Raw genomic sequence first — 18,961 nt, 5'->3', positions numbered from 1 at the left:
CGGTCCAGCCTTTAAACAGGCACTGCCTTCATCACTGACAGAGTGATGTGCTTCCTGCACTAAGGACACCACTCCCAAAGACAGCAAATTACAGGCTGCAGCACAGAAAGCCTCAGAATCTAGACCAAATTCTAACCAACTTGTCCTCTTCCACAGATTAAAACAAAAAAGAAAAAAAATCCCTGTTTTTCGAGATGTAAGTGTTCAAGGTTAGAGTAGATGCATGTTTGCATGCGTTCACAACCTAGCACTGTAACTTGAGTTACAGAAATCATCCACATTCTTGACCACAGTACTAGATAAAAAATCTCAAACCAATTTACAGAGCTAGATGCAGAACAACTGGAATTACCTGTCAGACAGATTCTAGCAGGATCCTGTCCTCAACCACTGAAACCTGGTCACGTCCCTTTACAATCCTCTCCCTTTTGTTCCCTCCTATCTCCTCAACTCCCTCACATCCTGTGCACTAATGACAGGAGCAGCAGCTCTTTTGGGTCAAGGAGTGCATGACTGAGGGCCATGAAGGTGATCTGAGGCTGGAACACCCCTTCTAAGAAGACAGGCTAAGAGATCTGGGGATGTTTTGCCTGGAGAAGTCTCCAGAAGACCTTAGCGCAACCTTCTAGTACCTAAAGTGCCGGAGAGGGACTTCTTACAGAGTGTGTAGGGCTATTACACAGGAGGAAAAAGCTTAGCAGAATGTGGCTGAGGGGCTCAGAGGGGAGTGGGCAAGGAGTTGCTCCAAGCTGTCGTCATTTTGTGTTGCAGGAAGTTCTTAACTAGCTTTTTTTTTTCCCTAAGAAATATGAAGTTAGCCTGAAATATTTCTCTAAGAAGTATTTTTTCAATCTTTTAACAACTAATATTTTTTTATGTTCTTCCTCAGATTTTCCTAGAATTCATATTCTGGACCCTATCTCAACACTTGACATAGAAATAAAAGTAAATCCTTTATCCTACTCAATTGCTCTTTTTTTTCCTATATCTATGAACTACAGAAAACATTTTCTCCTACAAGGCAACAACAGGCTCTCACATTCAAGGTTTGAAAAGGGAATGCATAATACTGACACAATTATTGTTTTCTAGTTTACCATCTTAAAAAAATAGATCTGCATTTATTCCCAGAAGTATATGAATGCATTTGGCTGTCAAATGGGCAAAATTTAAAACCAACTCATGTTCTTCACACCCTCCCCTTAATTGACTATTTCTGAATCATAATGAAATCACTACCCTGATCAACACATATAAATGTTGCAGGTAAAAGTATTCACATTGTCTTTTAAACTGTATTATCCAATATTCTTTACCTGGAACCAGTATTCTACAGCTCTTTCTTCCCTGCAGGTATTGAAAGCTTCTAAGTGCAGATGAATTAAAAAAAATTAAATTATAATGGAGAAATTTTAGTTTGCTAAGCACCACTGCTCAGGACTGCAAAGAGATTACTTCATTTCAGTTAACAGAAGAACAGCACACTATAATCCCAAAACCCAGAGGAATATTTCAATTTAAATAATTGAAACAACATACTATTGTCACAACTTCCTTCTCTTGCCTCTATGGGCAGAATAACACTGAAATGATTTAACTTTTTTACTATGCCTATGTATGTTTCAAACAACATACATAGATTAATACTCAAAACAATGAATATTCAGTTAAAATTTATTTTCAGTGTCTGGTATTCATCTAAAACTCAGAAAAACATATGCCAAATCTAACCCTGGTAGGCAGCTAAGCATCACACAGGTGCTCACTCACTCTCCCACCCAGTGAAAAAGGGGACAGAATAAGAAGGGTAAAAGTGAAAAAACCCATGGACTGTGATAAAGAGAGTTTTGGAATTTGGGGTTTTTTTAAGGAAAGAAAAAAAAAAAAGAGACAAAGACATAAGACCAAGGAAAATAAATAATGCAACCCTCCCAAAAAATTGCTCACCATCAACCCAACAATGCTCAGACAGTTCCAAAGCCACAACAGCCTGACCAACCTTCTTCCCCCTACCAGCTGAGAATGATGCCACAGGGTCTTGAATATCCCTTTGGTCAGCTGGGGTCACCTGTCCCAGCTGTGTCCCCTCCCAACTCCTTGTGCACCCTCAGCCTTCTCACTGGTGGGGGAGAAGCAGAAAAGGGCTTGGAGCAGTGCATGCCCTGCCCAGCAGTAACAAAAACATTCCTGTGTTATCAACACTGTTTTCAGCCAAACATACAAAATATAACCCTGGACAAACTCCCATGAAGAAATTTACCTCTATCCCAGCTGAAAACAGTATGCTGGATGATAAGCAAAAATCAAATATTTTTCTTATGAATCCAATCCATTCAACCAAAAGTTCCTTCCTCAAACTCTCTGCTTTAGAAGTGACTTAAGGCTCTTCACTAGAATATTTGAGAACACAGTAGTGACTATTTCCGTAAGAAGTATCAGCTCAGCTACAAGTACACTGACAAATGGAATATGCTTCAGGGACTGTCTTTTCATCACCCTTACAGGTAATTTTGAACTCTCCTTTGAGCTACAGATTCCACAAAGTCAATGTTTTTACTCAGTATAGTTCCTTCCCTTTTCCTGAGGCTGGAAGTAGGCTGTGGTCCAAATTCAATAAGGAGTTAGGCTGCCCCACTTCTGATTTCATTTTAAATTAGAATATTGTTTAGTTGTGGGGTTTTTACCTCTCAGATGACACCTTAAAAGAAAGACCCCCAAAAGCCATGATTATATCAAAATATTCTGATACTGATCTGATCTGAGACATTTCCCAAAAGAGGCAAATATCACCACCAGACTAAGAGCAGCTTCCTCCCACTGAAATACTAAATGGCTTCTGTTTTGTATTTCCCTAAAAGCCTGCAGTTTTGTATGCAATTTGTGCCATAAATACAAAACTGAAGTTCTGAATTATCAGTCTATTAATATTCCACGTATAACTATTAATTTTATAAATAATTAAATTTCTGCATTTACCAAAGCATTAGTCAACATGCAGACTAAAAGAAAGAAGTTAATTAGTATTTTGGACATTGTCTGTATACTCCAAATCTCCATTAATGACCTCCTATAATCATCACAGACAATTCACAACTCTATCCAAATACCCCATGTAGGGCAAATTTGGGAGGAAACTTCCAAAGTGGTCCCTTTAGAGAGCAGAGTCAAATGGTCTCTCCCCAACCGATTCGGGAAAAGATTTCCTTGGAGAAAAGTGGAAAAAACTGTTTATTTAACAAGCAAAGTATTCATAAGCATAAAAAATGAATAATATTAAACAATGGAACCTGTTGTTGTTCTGAAGAGACTGCAGATTCAGAAAGTCCTTTCTGTGGGGTAGCTCGGCTCGCCCAGTCTCTCATCAGTCCCTCCTGTGCTGGAAAATGCCACATCTCAGGGCCTCAGCTGTGAGCTCCTGGTATTCCTCTGGGTTTTCAGTCCAGAGCAGGCTGGTCAGCTCCAAAAGAAAAGCCACAGTCTGGGGAGCTTCTCTGCCTCAGCTAGCTAAAAACTAACTAAAAAGCTCTAAAAGGAGAGCTCTCTCCCACTTCTGTGCTGCAGACAACAGGAGAAGTAATGCAGGGGAGCAAGTGCAGTTTCTGGAAACAAACTGTGTGCTTCTTCTTTCCTCCCTTTGCTCTTGGAAGCAATATTAAAGGTGCAGAACTTAATATCCAGCATAAACAGAACAGATGGCTGGGGATACAAGGATCATAAGGTCACCCTAGGAGACCAAATTATGAAAAAAGTTTTGCCAGTCTTGAAATGGAGCAAGTGCTGCCACTATACAAACAAGAGTGAATTAAAGTATATGCATGAAAGTATCAGTGATTGCTCTAAAAGAAATGCATTAGACACATTCAAAGGACAACTCATGAAGCAGAGACACAATTTCTTCAAGTCAAGAACTCCCTTAATAGTTGGAGCCCAGTCATCACTTTCCATACAGAAGTGTCTGAATGGGCCAGTTGTTACCAACAACCATCTTGTGGCAGTTCCTTTCTGTCCTAAAATATCCTCCTAGAGCTGAAGGTCCTACACAGCTCCCATTCTCTCTGGCCAACACGAGGGGACAGAATCCCCCTTGGCTGTTTGCCACCTGGTCACTTCAGCCAAGGAGCCAGAGTTATGGTGATGCAGCCTCAGGTGTTACCACAGTGGTTGGCTGTCACGCTGTAAGGCAGCCTACATGAACTTACTCAGCTCTGCCAGATCTCCTTCTTTGAGAGTCTAAGTCTGTCTTCATTTTTAAGAAGCTCAGCAGGCTGTTGCATTAGCACAGCTGAGATGGTAGAACTGAGTCATTCCAGTACTGATTTGACACCATTCTCTGAGGGTCTATCTCCTTCAGCACTATACACAACTGCTACATTATTTCCAGGTTTTTTATACTGACTTGCTCTAACTTTAGCCCAATTTTCTTTACTTTCTTACACATAACTGTAAATAGTTTGAATGCACAGTTTTCATCTCCCCTGATAAAAATCCTCAATCCTGTTTGATCTGATCTGATAAACCAAGAGCTTTGCCTTACCACTGTAATAATCAATTTTACAGCTTTTATCCTAACTAATAGCTTCAGCAGAAATTACACATTAAATCTCAAGAGGGAAGATTAAACAACTGCAGTACTAAAAGCTTTTAAAGATGAGGACAACGTGTATGCCATGTACTAACCAAGTAACAGCAAGTCCCATCCTCCCACCGAAAGCTAGCATTTTAACTTTCAGAATAAAAAGCCTAACTTCACCAGCAGTCCCTGTAGGAATCTGTTCTGTTAATACGTCACTGCTAGTCATCAGGCAAGCTTCTCTCTCTCTCCTTCCCCAATATCACAATTTTTTGTATTCTAAATAGGGATACTAAACTAAGGGCGCAGAAGTAGCAATTCTTACCTACTGCTTGTCAGAAGACATACAAAATTCAGACACCAATCCCCTACCCCTGTATCTGCCCTCCCTTCTTATGACTTTCACATCTCATATTCTCGTTTAAGTTCTGATTATAAACTTCCCAGAGGAGGAAGCATGTCTCTGGATCTGAAACCCTTCCAACAGAGGCAAATAATCAACAAAATGCCAAGACTTGTCTACACTTCAAGCAGAAAAGGTACGCTTTTACTCTTGTTGGTACATATGACCCCAAAACACTTCAAGAAACTAGAACAATCACTTCCTTTCTTCCTAATAAACACAGCAACTAGAAATGCCAAAAGAAACCCAAGCTGGAAGTGCAGGCTATGGAAACTCCTACATGATGGAGAGATATAATTCATCAGACTAGAAGACCCAATGATGTATTTTTGCATTGCTGTCTATCGTCTTATATAACTGTCTTTATTAAAGCAAAGTAAATCCAAAACACATAATCAAACCTTATCCACTATCAGAAGCAGTAAAAGCAATTTTAAAACTTTTTTTCAAAGTTTGGAGTTTTTTTGTTTTGTGGTTGGTTTTGGTTTTTTCCTGAAGAACAGTGAGGTCTCTCAGCACTTCAAACTCTTCTTTCATAAACTTAATTCTTTATCTTGGATACAAGGGCTATAAAAGCCTCTGATCCAATCAGCAGACAGGAGAGCTCACCTGAAGTGTCATGAAACAGAATCTGAGGTGATTCCAATGTATTCCTGAAGAAGTAACATCATTCGCAAAAAGAGAAGCATGGGATATTATTGTCAAGTAGGAATAAACAACTGAGGGAATTACTAAAGGGGGAACAATTGGCAATGCTCAGCTAAGCAGAAGTGCAGTGGAGGATTATAGAGGACCACAATAGACAAAAGTCAAGTCATTGTTTCCCTCTGTTCTGGCAAACAGCAACACACAGAGCTGCATTAGAGTGAAAACTACAAGATAGGAAAAGTAACTCTTGTATCGTGAGCAACAATGTAAATTAGATCTTATGCTCTGCATATAGTTTCTAAATACTTTGCTTCATAAAAAGATCCCTGCTTTCCCTGACACATGGAAACAACACATGGAAATGAGGTAAGGGAAATGTTTCTACCAGTAAAGACACTGTATTCCTCAAACTGCCTGGGGAGGCTGAAGAATATCCATCAGAAACACAGCTCAAACAAAAGTATTCAAACAAACATCTAGTGAAGAATCACTGGGAGGAAGGGCTGGGAAAGAGGATAAGCCTGACAAGATAACTTTGTCTGAGGTCATTCCCAGTTCCACAGTCATTTCCCTAACCAAAGCTCCAGAATTTCAAATATTTATTCTGCCCCCAGGCTGCAATCATAGCTCTACATACCTACTTTTGGATGGAGTGGAAAATCTATAGTTTTTTTCCTCCAAACTGCTCATGCTACAACATGATTACCTGTAATTACCTGCTTGTTTCCACATACAAGATAAATCACAAATAATTTTTATTACTTTTACATTTTTTTCTTTTTTGAAGTATTTGAAAGCTTCCGCAATCAATAAGCTGTATGAAATTTTACTGGGTTTAATCAGTATGGTACAAGTACTTGACTTTTTTTTTTGTCATCTCCTTTTTAAAAACACTACTTTTCACACAAAGCACCTTATCACAATCATGGAAACAGATCCATTACACAGGAGGCAATTTTTAGGCCACAAAAATCCTGACAGTACTCTCAACAACCCTACACCACATTTTTTTTAAGCTGCCAAATGATAAATATCTGATTCACCAAACACATAAAGAATAAAGATCTAGTTAACATATGAAGTTGATTATAGCACCACTGAAACAAAAGGCAAATTTTGCTACTGTTTAAAGTCACCTGGGTTGGGGAAACTTCTCTTGAATGTTTCAGAACCTTCTGACACTAAGATGACATGATAGAACACTTTGTACAACCAATTATCACTGATATCACTAATATCCTGAGCAATAATCTATCCTCAGGATCAGAACCATTTCTCTGTATTACACTTTTCTATAGTATCAACTAGTGGCATAATTTAAATCTCAAATTTGTTATTACCTTGGATTTTCTTTCCCCCGCTTTGCTTCTAGCAGAGAGATATTGACGATGTTACCACAATACATAAAACCCACAAATTTTTCAGGTCCTGTTTTAATAATTGTTAAGTACACACACATGTGCCAGCTGGAATTCTCTCTGCTTCCACAGTCACATATTCAGTTACCTGAAATGCTGCACAAGGGTTTAGTATAAAAACATCACACTTCAAATTAATCAAATTTGAAAAGCTGTTTTAAAACTACTCAGAATGACTAACGCCATTGGCAGCAGAATTTATAAATATTTTTCCCACCAAAACACATGAGCATTTAGCAATTTACATGACCATGCACACTGTCATCCTTGCACAGTATTGTACTCATTACTAGGAACTCATCAATAATTACCTCAATTTCCCATATAAATAAGTCATAGCCCTGCTCCACATAAACAGACAGTCAGGTGTGGCCTGAGTGACAACCAAGGCTCCTGTAAGAACTACAGCTAAATGTACACAGCGCCACTACAAGTGCCTACAAGTTTATTCCCCGATAAACTGCATGGTGTGTTTGGTTTGAGTCCAGGCTATCAAAACAACAGAAGCTGAAGTTCCAGGGTAATTGTCCTTTAGGGACAATTACCCTGTCCATGGATGTTCTGAACAGAAGCTAAGATGAGCTCATTGTTGTCCTTCTCCAGTAGTCAGGGCTTATCTCTGCTTATTCCACATTTGAAGTTGTTGCTGTAACTTGAGTGTTTATTTCATGATATTAACTGAAGCCTTTAAACATATTTTCCACCTTAAATAAATGCAAAGTAGCCCTTTAGAACCTGTCAAAATACACTGCTAAACATATAGATATAAGACTGCTAAAGCACCATTGTAACTGAAGTGGGCTCTACCAGACTTCTAGATCCATCCAATAAAATGCAGGGGGGGTTATTACTGTATCAGTGAACAAATGAATTTGAACAATTCTGTTCCACATACTTCAGTTACAATACTATTCAGAAGTATTAGGACAGGCCTTGATGAAATGATAAGTTTTACAGTTACAACTTCAAATGACATCCACACCTCCATTTACCTCAGATGCCAAACGAACATGATTCACCCAGACATTCAACCATCTGTCTGCCCCAAAAACAGCCCCTGCTGCTGCATAGCACAGAAATTCTTTTGGTTTCATTCGAGCCTTCCTGTGAATCCAAGAATCAAAACAAACTCAGCTCAACAAGTACTAAGGGCCACCAGGGAGATACCTATTACAGTGTTTGTGGAAGTCATCCAATACATCCTACCAGTGTTTTTCACTTGCTATACTAAAATGCTTTTGCAAAAGCACACACGTTCATAGGATCAGCCAGCTCAACAAACAAGGAAACAATTCATAAGCATTGCTTATTTTGATGCTTTGATTTGTCAAGAACTCTTGCATCTTACTACACTGCATTGCAATTCACTCTACCAGCAAAGGAAATTTTAGAGATGGGCCTACTTCACAGAAGCTTCCTGATCCTGCATTTTAATGTAACTTCAAAATAAAGACTTTCGAGAATAACTTTTTTCCAGACTTTTTCCTTTCTCAGTGGGTGAGAGAAAAATAAATTCTGTCAGAGTCTGACTCAGTTACAAGTAAACTTATTTTATTATGTATATTTGCTTACACAATTTTAAATAAGCATACTTCTCCCAAATGAAATTTCAACCCACAAAGTATGCATTCTTCATTTTTTGCATTAAAGAGAACACTAAAAGTCTGACACCACTCTTCATTACTACAGTACACTTTTTTTTCTAGATAGTGCAGCAAAAATCCAATCAAAAGTCATTCTTCTAAACTGCTTAACTCTGCACAGACAAATGCAAATCAAGAACTACACTGAAAAAAAGAAGTGCTAAATATGTTACAGTGTAGAAAAACGACCTAAACACAGTCTCTAAGCTTTCAAACACATCCTATAAAGTACACAGCCTCTAAACTTACAACAAACTTTTAAAGTTTTTGTGCACCACGGAGATTCACACGCTATGTAACTCCTACGTTTCAGTGTTCATTCACCAGCAGTATCTAGTAAAGCCAATGTACAATACAGGGCATCCTGAGAACGCTCAGCTCCACCACAGCCAACACCACTCCCCACAAGCACTTCAAGAGAACTTCTAGAGGTGCAGCAGGAGCTGCTAGTCTCATCCACGTGCAAAACCCATCCCGGGCAGTATAACTACAGGTTAATTCACTCGTGCAGAAGAAAAGGTACATCAACTACAAGCACTGACAAACCTCCCCTGGATTCTGGGCTCAAAGTAGGTTCCTTCTGACCCTGTGTTTGGGGGTTGCGCTGCTGGCTCGGACCTCCTCTCCTCAAGGAAAGAGAAGTGTGAGTGTTTCACAGCCTCGCTGAAGCGGTGTCAGCGATGTCACTTCGCCAGTCACTCTGCTCACCCCCGCGGGTGCGTGGCTGACACAAGGCAGACCCCGCGCAGGGACCTCCCCTTTCCCCGGGGTACTGTCACCGCCGCGGTGTTGTGGGAGAACTACAAAACGCAACAAAAAACCCCGACCAAACAACAAGAAACCAAACCAAAACAACAAAGAAAGGAAGGAAATGAATTGCCAGCCCTTTCCCCTCCGCCCGAAGGCCTACCCACGTTCGCTCTACCGCTGCTCGCCCCGCCGGCTCCCCCGCACCCACAAACGGCCCCGGCCCCTCACGGACGGGTACTCGCGAGGCCACCACGGCCCGCCCGCGGTGCCCTCTAGACCCACCGGCTGAGGCCCCCGCCCTCGGCCGCAGGCCCGTCTCGGTGGGAAGGGGCAAGGCCGCTGCTCCACAGCACAAATAACCGTGCCCAGATCTGCCGGCGCCTCCGCCCGGTGACCGGGAAGTCCGCCCGCCCGCCCCCTTTAAGGGCGACCCGCGGAGCCGGGCCGGAGCCGGGGCCGCACACACCCCGTCCGCACTCACCCCGCCCCTCCCACCGCTATCTGCCGCCCGCCGCCGCCGCCGCGGCCAATCCCGCCGACAGCAGCGCAGCGCTGGCCAGTCACGAGCGGGGGCGGAGGGCAGCGACCAATCCCGATGGGGAGCGGGGCCCGGGGCGGGCCGCACCTGGAACGTCCGGGGACGGGCCCTCAGCAGCGGCGTTCCGCTGGCGCTTTTAACCGCTGCCGCTTTTAACCGCTGCCTCAGGGGGCTTGTCGTGACTTAACCCCGGCAGCAGCCCGGCGCTGGGCTCACTCCCCACCGGCAGCACGGGTGAAAACTACAAAGCTCATGGGTTGAGATATTGACAGTTTGTAACAGGGAACGCAAAAGCCACGCCCGCAAGCAAAGCAACACAAGGAATGAATTCTCCGCTTCCCGTGGGTGTGCAGGTGTTCAGCCATTTCCAGCAGAGCAGTGCCCCATCACACTAATGGTGACTTGGGAGGACAAACACCATCAGTGTAAACATCTCCCCCTTCCTTCCTCCTCCCCCCACTGTATACACTGACTGTGATGCCATATGGTCTGGAATATCCCCTTGGTCAGTTTGGGGTCACCTGTCCTGGCTTTGTCCCCTCCCAACCTCCCGTGCACCACCAGCCTCCTCACCAGCACGGCAGTGTGAAAAGCAGGGAGGGCCTTGGCTCTGTGCTATCCCTGCTCAGCAGTAACACACATCTCTGAATTATCAACTCTGCATTCAGTACAAAACCAAAACACAGCATTATATTAGACACTGTGAAGAAAACTACCTCAACCCAGCCAAAACTTGCACAGACTTGGCTATTAATTTTTATTAATATTAGGAGTTAATCAGAGAAATCTCTTGAGTGTCAACTTTGTGTGGAATATTTCAACTAGAATAAGCTTACCTTGTTTGACAACTACCAACACAAGTATTCCTATATTTTGTTCCAATAATAAACAGAGTCAGTTCTTGGAAAACAGAAACAGAAAAAAGTATTAGATAATGGCATTTTCTTCCAGCTACAGCAAAAGTTTTTTGGCTGTTCAGTATTTGTATGTTGGGTACACTCTAAATGGTAAGGAATTAATAATTAATGAACGCCAGTATCTACCTATTGAAACATGACAGCCATGAAAGAGAACAAATTTCATCCCCAAAAAAGAAAACAAGTGAACACTGTGCCTAAAAAATATAATTTCTATTAATGTAGCCCATATTCGTTCTGCCATTCAGCAAAAATAATCCAAGAATCAAACTCCTTCCTTCCTCCCTTACATTATAAGTTCAGTTCTCATTTTTAGTCATTTTGCTCTTCTGTGTTTTCTGTCATTATTTTTCATGTCCCTCCAGTTTAAGCAAGGGAAGTGACAGGACGCACTGCAGCTGATTTCTAGGTTCTAATATCTAGGCCAGTAAATGCAATGCCAGCTACCAGCCAGGAAGCCTCCTAAATGCCTAACTGGGGAGTTCATGCTCCACAGAAATCCTGACTTAGTTTTCTTTCTCCCGTACATAGCTGCTATTTTTTTGCAGAACTTACAAAAATCTAAGTGTGTTGAAGATGCTCACCTGACTAATAGGGATGAAGAAAAAGCAGAGGCATTAGTGATTTCTTCTTTTTTTCATCAGTCTTTGCATCAGTAAAGTGACAGGCCTTGTGTGGCCTTGTCCCCTGAATCAGTACTACCAGTATGGGAACATTCACATTCCACTCTTAGACACTAAAATTGTAAGGGACCATCTATATAACATGAAGGTTACTGGTAGAACTGCTGGATGCATGACCCCTCTTGATCATCAAGAAGTTCTTGGAGGATCAGGGAGGTCCTCACTGACTGGAAGTTGGCTGTGTATTTCCAATTTACACAAAAGCGTGTGAGGAAGAACTGAGGGAATGACAGACCTGTGGGTCTAACCTCAGGACTTGGGAAAGTTATGGTGCAGGACAGACTATGTACCACTTAAAGACATTCAAAGAACAGTGCAATCTTCAGGCACAGTCAACATGGATTCATAAAGGGAAAGTCTTGCTTAACTAATTTTTATCCTTCTATGCTAAGGTCACCTACCCAGAGGATGAAGGGAAGGCTTCATCCAAAGAGCTGGGTTTTTGGATTTTAATAAGGCTTTTGACACAGTCCCTAACAACCTCTTTTTGGACTAGTTGTTCAACTGTATGATGAGAAGGTACAAGCTGCACTGGGTGAAGGACAGGGATCAAAACATCATTGTGAATGTGTCTGACTGGCTGCTGGTGATGCTCCTCAGGGCTCAGTTCTAGAGCCAGTATTGTTTCATATATTTACCAATTATCTGCATGCAGGAATTGACAGATTTGCTGATGATACTAAACTGAGACCCTGGGACTGAGTAACACCAGGCACAAGCCTGAACTGGGAGAGGATTGGCTGGACAGCAGCTCTGCAGGAAGGGGTCTGGGGATGCTGGTGGACAGCAGGCTCCACCTCAGTCAGCAGGAGGGAAACTCCATCCTGGGGTGTATCGGACACAACACAACAGAGGCCCAACACATCAGCCCAAGAGCCAAAAGAAGGAATCGTCCTGCTGTACTCACTGTTGGTGAGGCCTCGCCCCTCCCCTCCCCTCTCCTCTCCTCGAATCTCCTCGAATCTCCTCGAATCTCCTCTCCTCGAATCTCCTCGAATCTCCTCTCCTCTCCTCGAATCTCCTCGAACCTCCTAGAATCTCCTCGAATCTCCTCGAATCTCCTCGAATCTCCTCTCTCCCTCTCCCTCCCCCTCTCCCTCTCCTCTCCACTATTAGTAGAGCCTAAATACCTCAGCAACAGAGAATATAGCTTTTCAATTTAGGTTTATATTGAAAAACATTCTCTTAAGGAATCAACCCCCCACACCCACAGGGTGTGGCATAAAAGGAAACAGGAGAAAGGGGGCACTAAGGGTTAAAATGACCCTCTGTGAATTGTCATCATGGTGCATCAACTGATCATTCCATGGCAATGCAGGAAGTTTTGGCTGAAACTATCTGTCAAAATAGGGGAATGCTACTACTCTGCAAACATTTTGCTTTTTAGCTGAGGAACAAGTGAGGATTCTTTCTGAAGACTTGCTTTGTTGATTGGTGGTTGTACTCCAGTAAAAACAAAACACAAAATTCATTGTCTTTTCTAATCAGTTTTTAATTGTTGATGATGACCATGCTATCATTCATGTTGTATTCAAAGGACTAAATAAACACATAAATAGAAGGACCAGTGCAGGTAAGAATTCAGGATTTAATAAGTTATTAAATCTTCCACTATTCAGACCATGTGTTTTTTTCCTCAGGAAGCCAAACTGTAACTTCTCATACTGATGCTGTACCCAGAAAGAGCATACAGAGTACTGTATCAAGATCACTGTATTAAGGACTGCCACCTCTTTTTCCAGCCCTAGATTATTATGCTTTATAATGAGAACAAAAAATTTTGATGATCAAGTTCATCCTTCCTCACAGAGGATTTGAAAGAAAACTGTGACAGGGTACTGTAAGACAGACATGAAAATATGATTCCTGTAAAAAAAATCTATTGTAAACCATGAACTGTCATGTGCTGTCTTGATGTGTCCCATTTTCTCTGCAGAAATTTTATCCAGTAGTTTTCAAGATTTTTTTTTTTTTTTTTTTTTTTTTTTTTTTTTTTTTTTTGGGTATTGTTTATTTTTTTTCGGGTGCTTGGTATTCCTACAGTGTGCATGATTTGCAGCTTCAATTTGAGTTACTATTCTATGTTAGTAATGTCGTACAATTGCTTATTTTAGGATATTTCTGAGTAAACAAGATATTATGTGTACTTCACAGCAGAGCAAATATTTCTTAGAAGCATGAGAATTATTGTATGTACACACTATAAATGATTTCTTTAAGTATAGTTACTCAGAGGCATCTTCCTCTGAAATTACAGCACCAGAAGCTTTAAAAACACCAGTAACAAATACAGAACTGCAAATGAAATCTCGTCTCCAGAAAATTCAGATGGTTGTAAGTTTAGGAAAGCATATTGTGTTCCAGTTTAAAACATAGATAATGTAAATGTAATCCCATGTGATACAAGAACAAGGAAACATTCGGTTTCCTTAAAGTCAAGTTAGAAAATTTTAAACTACTTAAAATAATTTTTCTGACACATTGTAAAATTAGAAAAGGGGTATTTCTGCAAGGAAACATTACTTTAACATTGTGTTATTTAAAACTATCATTAAGAACAAATGTCTGGCAGAATATAAGGTATACTGTCATAGTGAGGATATCTGCGACAAACTTTTAAATCCTCTGACTTCAGGGCAGAGGGTGGGGAGAAAATAATTAGGAGTGGAAACGATGGTTGGCACTAGAAAAAGAATACTTTAATAACAGGTAAAAGAAAATAGGGACAGTGCCCCAAAACCATGCACAGCACCCAGGAGAACTCTGTGGGGTTAACCAACTGAAGACCTGGAACTGAGGGAAACATGACAATGTATAGCGTAGGTAGGTCTGAGGGTAAGGGTCCAATCAGAAACTTGAACTGGGAACATAACCGTATTTGCACAACATGACTGACAAATCATAAAAACATAACCTTATATGGAACCACTTAATTAACATGCAAACTCCTGTGAACCTTTACTACTTGCCACAACTAGAAAGGGTTTCCCCTGGCCTTAGGTTTAGAGTTACTTCAGCTTGGCCAACTCCCACAGTATACTTTGCAAATTACACAGATAATGTCAACATCTAGGTTTACATTAGTATAAATAACAAATGCATACCAACAACAATGGAAGGAATTATTATAAATTTATCTATCCTAAAATACCTGTTGATATAGTCTAGCAAAGCCTGAACTCTGCAGAACTCAGACTAGTAAATGAAATATTAACTAACAAAAATTAGGAAACCAAAAATTAACTAACAAGGAAACCATAACAAATTAAAGTTTCATTAAAGAGACAGAATAGTCTACATATATTTGTATCTCATATTAATGTATGAGGATATATACAAGTATGAAAACATTGTTGCATACAATCTCTCTATCTCTAAAAGTACTTTCTAAATAAAAGCTCTTTATAAATGGAATTCCTACCAAGGTCCCTGATTAATTCAATTCATTTGGCAGTGATATGCTGAATCAAAGAATAGACTCTAGCAAACAGGGTCTAAAAAACATGTATTAAAAACCTAACAAAACACCCTTCACAAAGCCTTGCAAAATCCCACAAAAAGCTGCTACACAAACAAGTACTCTTCTAGTTATATATGTGAGACTCTATTAATCAATATACAAATATGTGTCCTGTTAATCCATCACGACAGCACACTTCAGGATTACAATTCAAAGGGCTTTAGTCAGGAAAACCTTCTTCACCAGGAAAGCACTCAAAGAGATGCAGAAGGCCTATGCACAGACAAGTCAAAGGTTCTCTTACAGTTGAGGAAATCTCATTCTGTACCTCCTTCCTAAAAGATAGTATTTTTAAGCAGAAGCAGCCAACCTTTTCTGTCCTGAACAAAAGAATGTTAAAAGAAAACGAATTGCTTTTACTCCTCTTTTTCATCTACTGTAACAGCTACAGCTGTTGCTTCAAACTTCATACATCCTAGGCATGCAACACCCTTTAAAACTAGTCATAAAAGATCCAACAAAAATTGGTGGAATAAGAGCCTGTAGCCAGGCAAGACTGCTCCCCTATTCCAAATGTCTCTGGGTGTATTCGTGTGAAACTGTAACACAGTAAAAGAGAGTCACTCCATCCTGTAGGCACACTAAGAGAAATGAAAATTGTCACAGTGATTGATTTGGTCTGCCGGCCAGAAAAAAGGAAGAGGTTCTAGGATTAGTTTATAAATATATAGAAAAATATTTCAGCCACTTTTTCAAAAAACATTTCAGCCACTTTTTCAAAAAATATTTCAGCCAGTAGTTTCAGCCACTAGTTTCAAAAGTCTCTCTTTTGGCCATTTATAGTAAGTGAGCCAGCTTAATTGGAAGTCCTAACAATTATTCCAAAATGGATAAATTTTGCTTTTCAGAATAGAGTAATAATTTTTTTCTTGTACCAAAGCCCAAAGTCCAGAGTAGCTGAAGAAATTCTTCATTATTCTCTGTGGCTGACTGAAGTATAGTCATGCATGTATGTCTATGTATGTGTGTTACGTCTCCAAATTTTGGCAAAAAGTCAAACTTGTCAGGTCTGTGAGTGCGAACATCTTCTGATATTTAGTTGATAGAGTGAAGAAGTGTGGAGAATCAAGGCACAGAAAATTCTCAAAGTATTATGCATGCAGGTTCAAACACAGAAATGAATACAGGGTTCAACCTGAGACCTTGGAAATGGCTTCCAGATCTGGAGACCATAAGCAAGAATGGGGGTTTGTAGTTTAGATAGAAACACACTAAGCTACATAGTGGAAAACTTTAAGGTTTTAACATGTGGATATAGAAGTAGTTATAAAAATAGTAAAAAACTTAAAGTGTAGTACTGTAAGTTTATGTATTTTAAAACTGTAAGTTTATGTGTTTTAAAACTGTAAGTTTTCAAATAAATTTTAAAATAATCCTGGCCTAGTCAAGGACAAAGAGACAAATTTTGGAAAGCTCCTCAAAAGCTCAACAAAAGTGCCTTGTGAATTTGGTTGCATAAGGATTTCTACTGCTCAAAGAAGATAAAGATTACTCTTCCAAGCTTGAGGAAGATAAAGATTACCTTTCTCAAGCAGTCATAATAAAAAACATTCCTCTGTCTCAGGATCTCCAGTCCTCAGCCTGGCCTTTTAGCAAAAACCATTATGGAAGGGGAGTTTGTCTTAGCTTATTGATCTGACAGATATAAATATTGAACTAAATTCTGCTTTAGGTGCAGAGGTACAGGTTCGAGAATAGACAACATTGATGCATTTTGACTTCTGACTGCATTTCTGGCAAAGGCAGTATGATCCTGGAAGTTGTATTTGTGTAACTGACAGTAAAGTTTGAACTGCTGTACTTTTTTTCCAAATTCCAAATTTCCCTTTCAGTCTTTTTTTTTTTTTTTTTTTTTTTTACACACTTGAATACACAAGTGCTTGAGCCACTCTCTTCTCCTTGAAATAATGGAGTATCTTACTTGAGAGAAGGGAGACTAATGCATTAAGGTACTCTTTCATTTACTAGGTGCTATGGGGGAAGAAGATACTAAAATGTAAAGAAAATAACTGTATGAGTTTGTATAGCTGCTGCAAGCATGTCTTTCAAACTCTTGTATGCTATATTTATACAGAAAGTACTACAAATTTTCCCTGTATTTTAAATCTGCCTGTTTTTCTGGTTTTTTCTCTGTGAGAATGTGTTTATGTCCACAGAGAATAGATTTTTGATTTTTATTTCTTATGAGGGAACGGGGATTTTTTTCCATCTTCAGCTACTGAAGTTGAAGAATCAAGCACAAGCACACTGACACCACTTTGTAGGGCTGTGAATCTATTTTTCACTTTTTCAGGATACTTTGCCTTACTCAATCTAGGTGATGTTAAGAACTTTTAAAGCATGTCTGCAATCATATGCAGAAAAGGAGGTCTTGTCTTAACAAAGGGGAATAAAGTTATTGTAGATGATAAATGCCTATACGGTGATCTTACCTGTAGGTATTATGGTTAAGGTTTTCCAAAACGCTCAAGAGAAGTGTGTGTGTCCTTCCTCCCAAAAGAGTAGCTTACATTTAGTAGATTCTGTTTTCTCATAGCTTTTATATGTTTTTCTTCAAACTCAAAACTGTCTGAATCGTTACAAGTGGTTCTCTGCAGGTAGTGCTATAGTGAGTTTTCATGTGAATGGCTAAGAAGGAATTTAGGTGTCTCGGTATAATAACACATCCTGAAATTATGGAGCCTCAGCTCGTACCACCCTAGAGAAATTAGGACTGCTGCCTAACTGTGATAACATTGCTGCACAGAAAAACCACAGTCCTCCCTCCCTAACACTGCACAGCAGAAATGTGATACTGTGGCTGAACTCACTGCCAAAGTCTGCACTTGTTTCAGAAACAGAAATTTTTATCCCTTTAATTAACATAAGCCTCAGGAGGCCAAATATTGTTGCAATGAAAACTAATTTATTAAATGGGTAAAATCTGTCAGTTCTCAGAAATAGCTTCATCAAAAAGCTAACTGAACAAAAAATTTGACATGGTCTACCTATTAGAAAGTTAAAATATTCAAATTCCATGGTTAAATATGTCATATCTGCAGTTTAGTTTCCCAATTAATACAATTATTTGTCTGTCTGCCTCAGAGTTGTTTTCAAAAGCAGTGAGTAGCTCAGGCTACACTGTGAAAACACACAGTCCACAGGCCATGTGGAATAACTCCTCTGTTTATTCAGCATCAGTTCTTTCAGCCACAGGAAGCCTGACCCATCAGTTCTCTTTACAGCACAACTGATTAAAGCATGGTACAAACAACATAATTAACAGAGGAACTGAAAATTCAGAATGGAAACTTTCCAGATTAAATAAGATGGTATAAAGCATTTGCTAGAGTTTGATTTTTCAGCAACCAAAGCCTAGGAGTTATTATAGGAATTATCTTGCTATTTATTTTCATTCTGCTTCAGTAACAGCACCTGCAAGATCTTATTGATGTAACCAGCAAACCAGACGGCAACTTTGATAATTTTTTTGGGGGAAAAAGTGATTGAATTTTTATACAATCATTGTGTGAGAATATTAAATTGGATGTACATATTGACCTCTATTAAATCAAGCCACCTTGTTATGTTTGTTGATTATCTACTATGCTATTGATTGCATACTTCCCTATCCTCTAGAATCTGCTGGCTGTGTTCATATCTTTTATGTGTAAAACATCAGGAGATCATTGGCAGAATCTAAAAGTTATGCATGGCTTCTGCAACCCTCACAGATCATGCTGGGAAAGCCAAGTCTGTTTTGCTTATTCTGTTACACACTTCAAGCTAATTTGTTTCCTGGCAAAGAAAGCGGCATATATAAACAGTCTGAATTTTCTTCATCTGTTGAGCTCATACTCTTTCCCGGCCAGTCAGATTGCTTATTCAAACT

General features: G+C 40.0%; 1 protein-coding gene across 1 annotated transcript in view; it reads right to left on the bottom strand.

Moving 5' to 3' along the window:
- The window catches only part of PJA2 (praja ring finger ubiquitin ligase 2), a 33,254-nt gene extending 23,335 nt beyond the window's left edge, over nucleotides 1-9,919 (bottom strand). Inside the window, exon 1 of the mRNA XM_063422942.1 lies at nucleotides 9,715-9,919. The gene's annotated coding sequence lies outside the window, so the exon portion shown is untranslated. The remainder of the gene's footprint in view (nucleotides 1-9,714) is intronic.
- Between the last annotated feature and the right edge of the window lie 9,042 nt (nucleotides 9,920-18,961).

Source organism: Prinia subflava, chromosome Z, assembly GCF_021018805.1.
Source record: "Prinia subflava isolate CZ2003 ecotype Zambia chromosome Z, Cam_Psub_1.2, whole genome shotgun sequence".
Lineage (NCBI taxonomy): Eukaryota > Metazoa > Chordata > Aves > Passeriformes > Cisticolidae > Prinia > Prinia subflava.
Note: the sequence above shows the minus strand (reverse complement) of the source record. Positions and strands in the feature narration are given on the sequence as shown.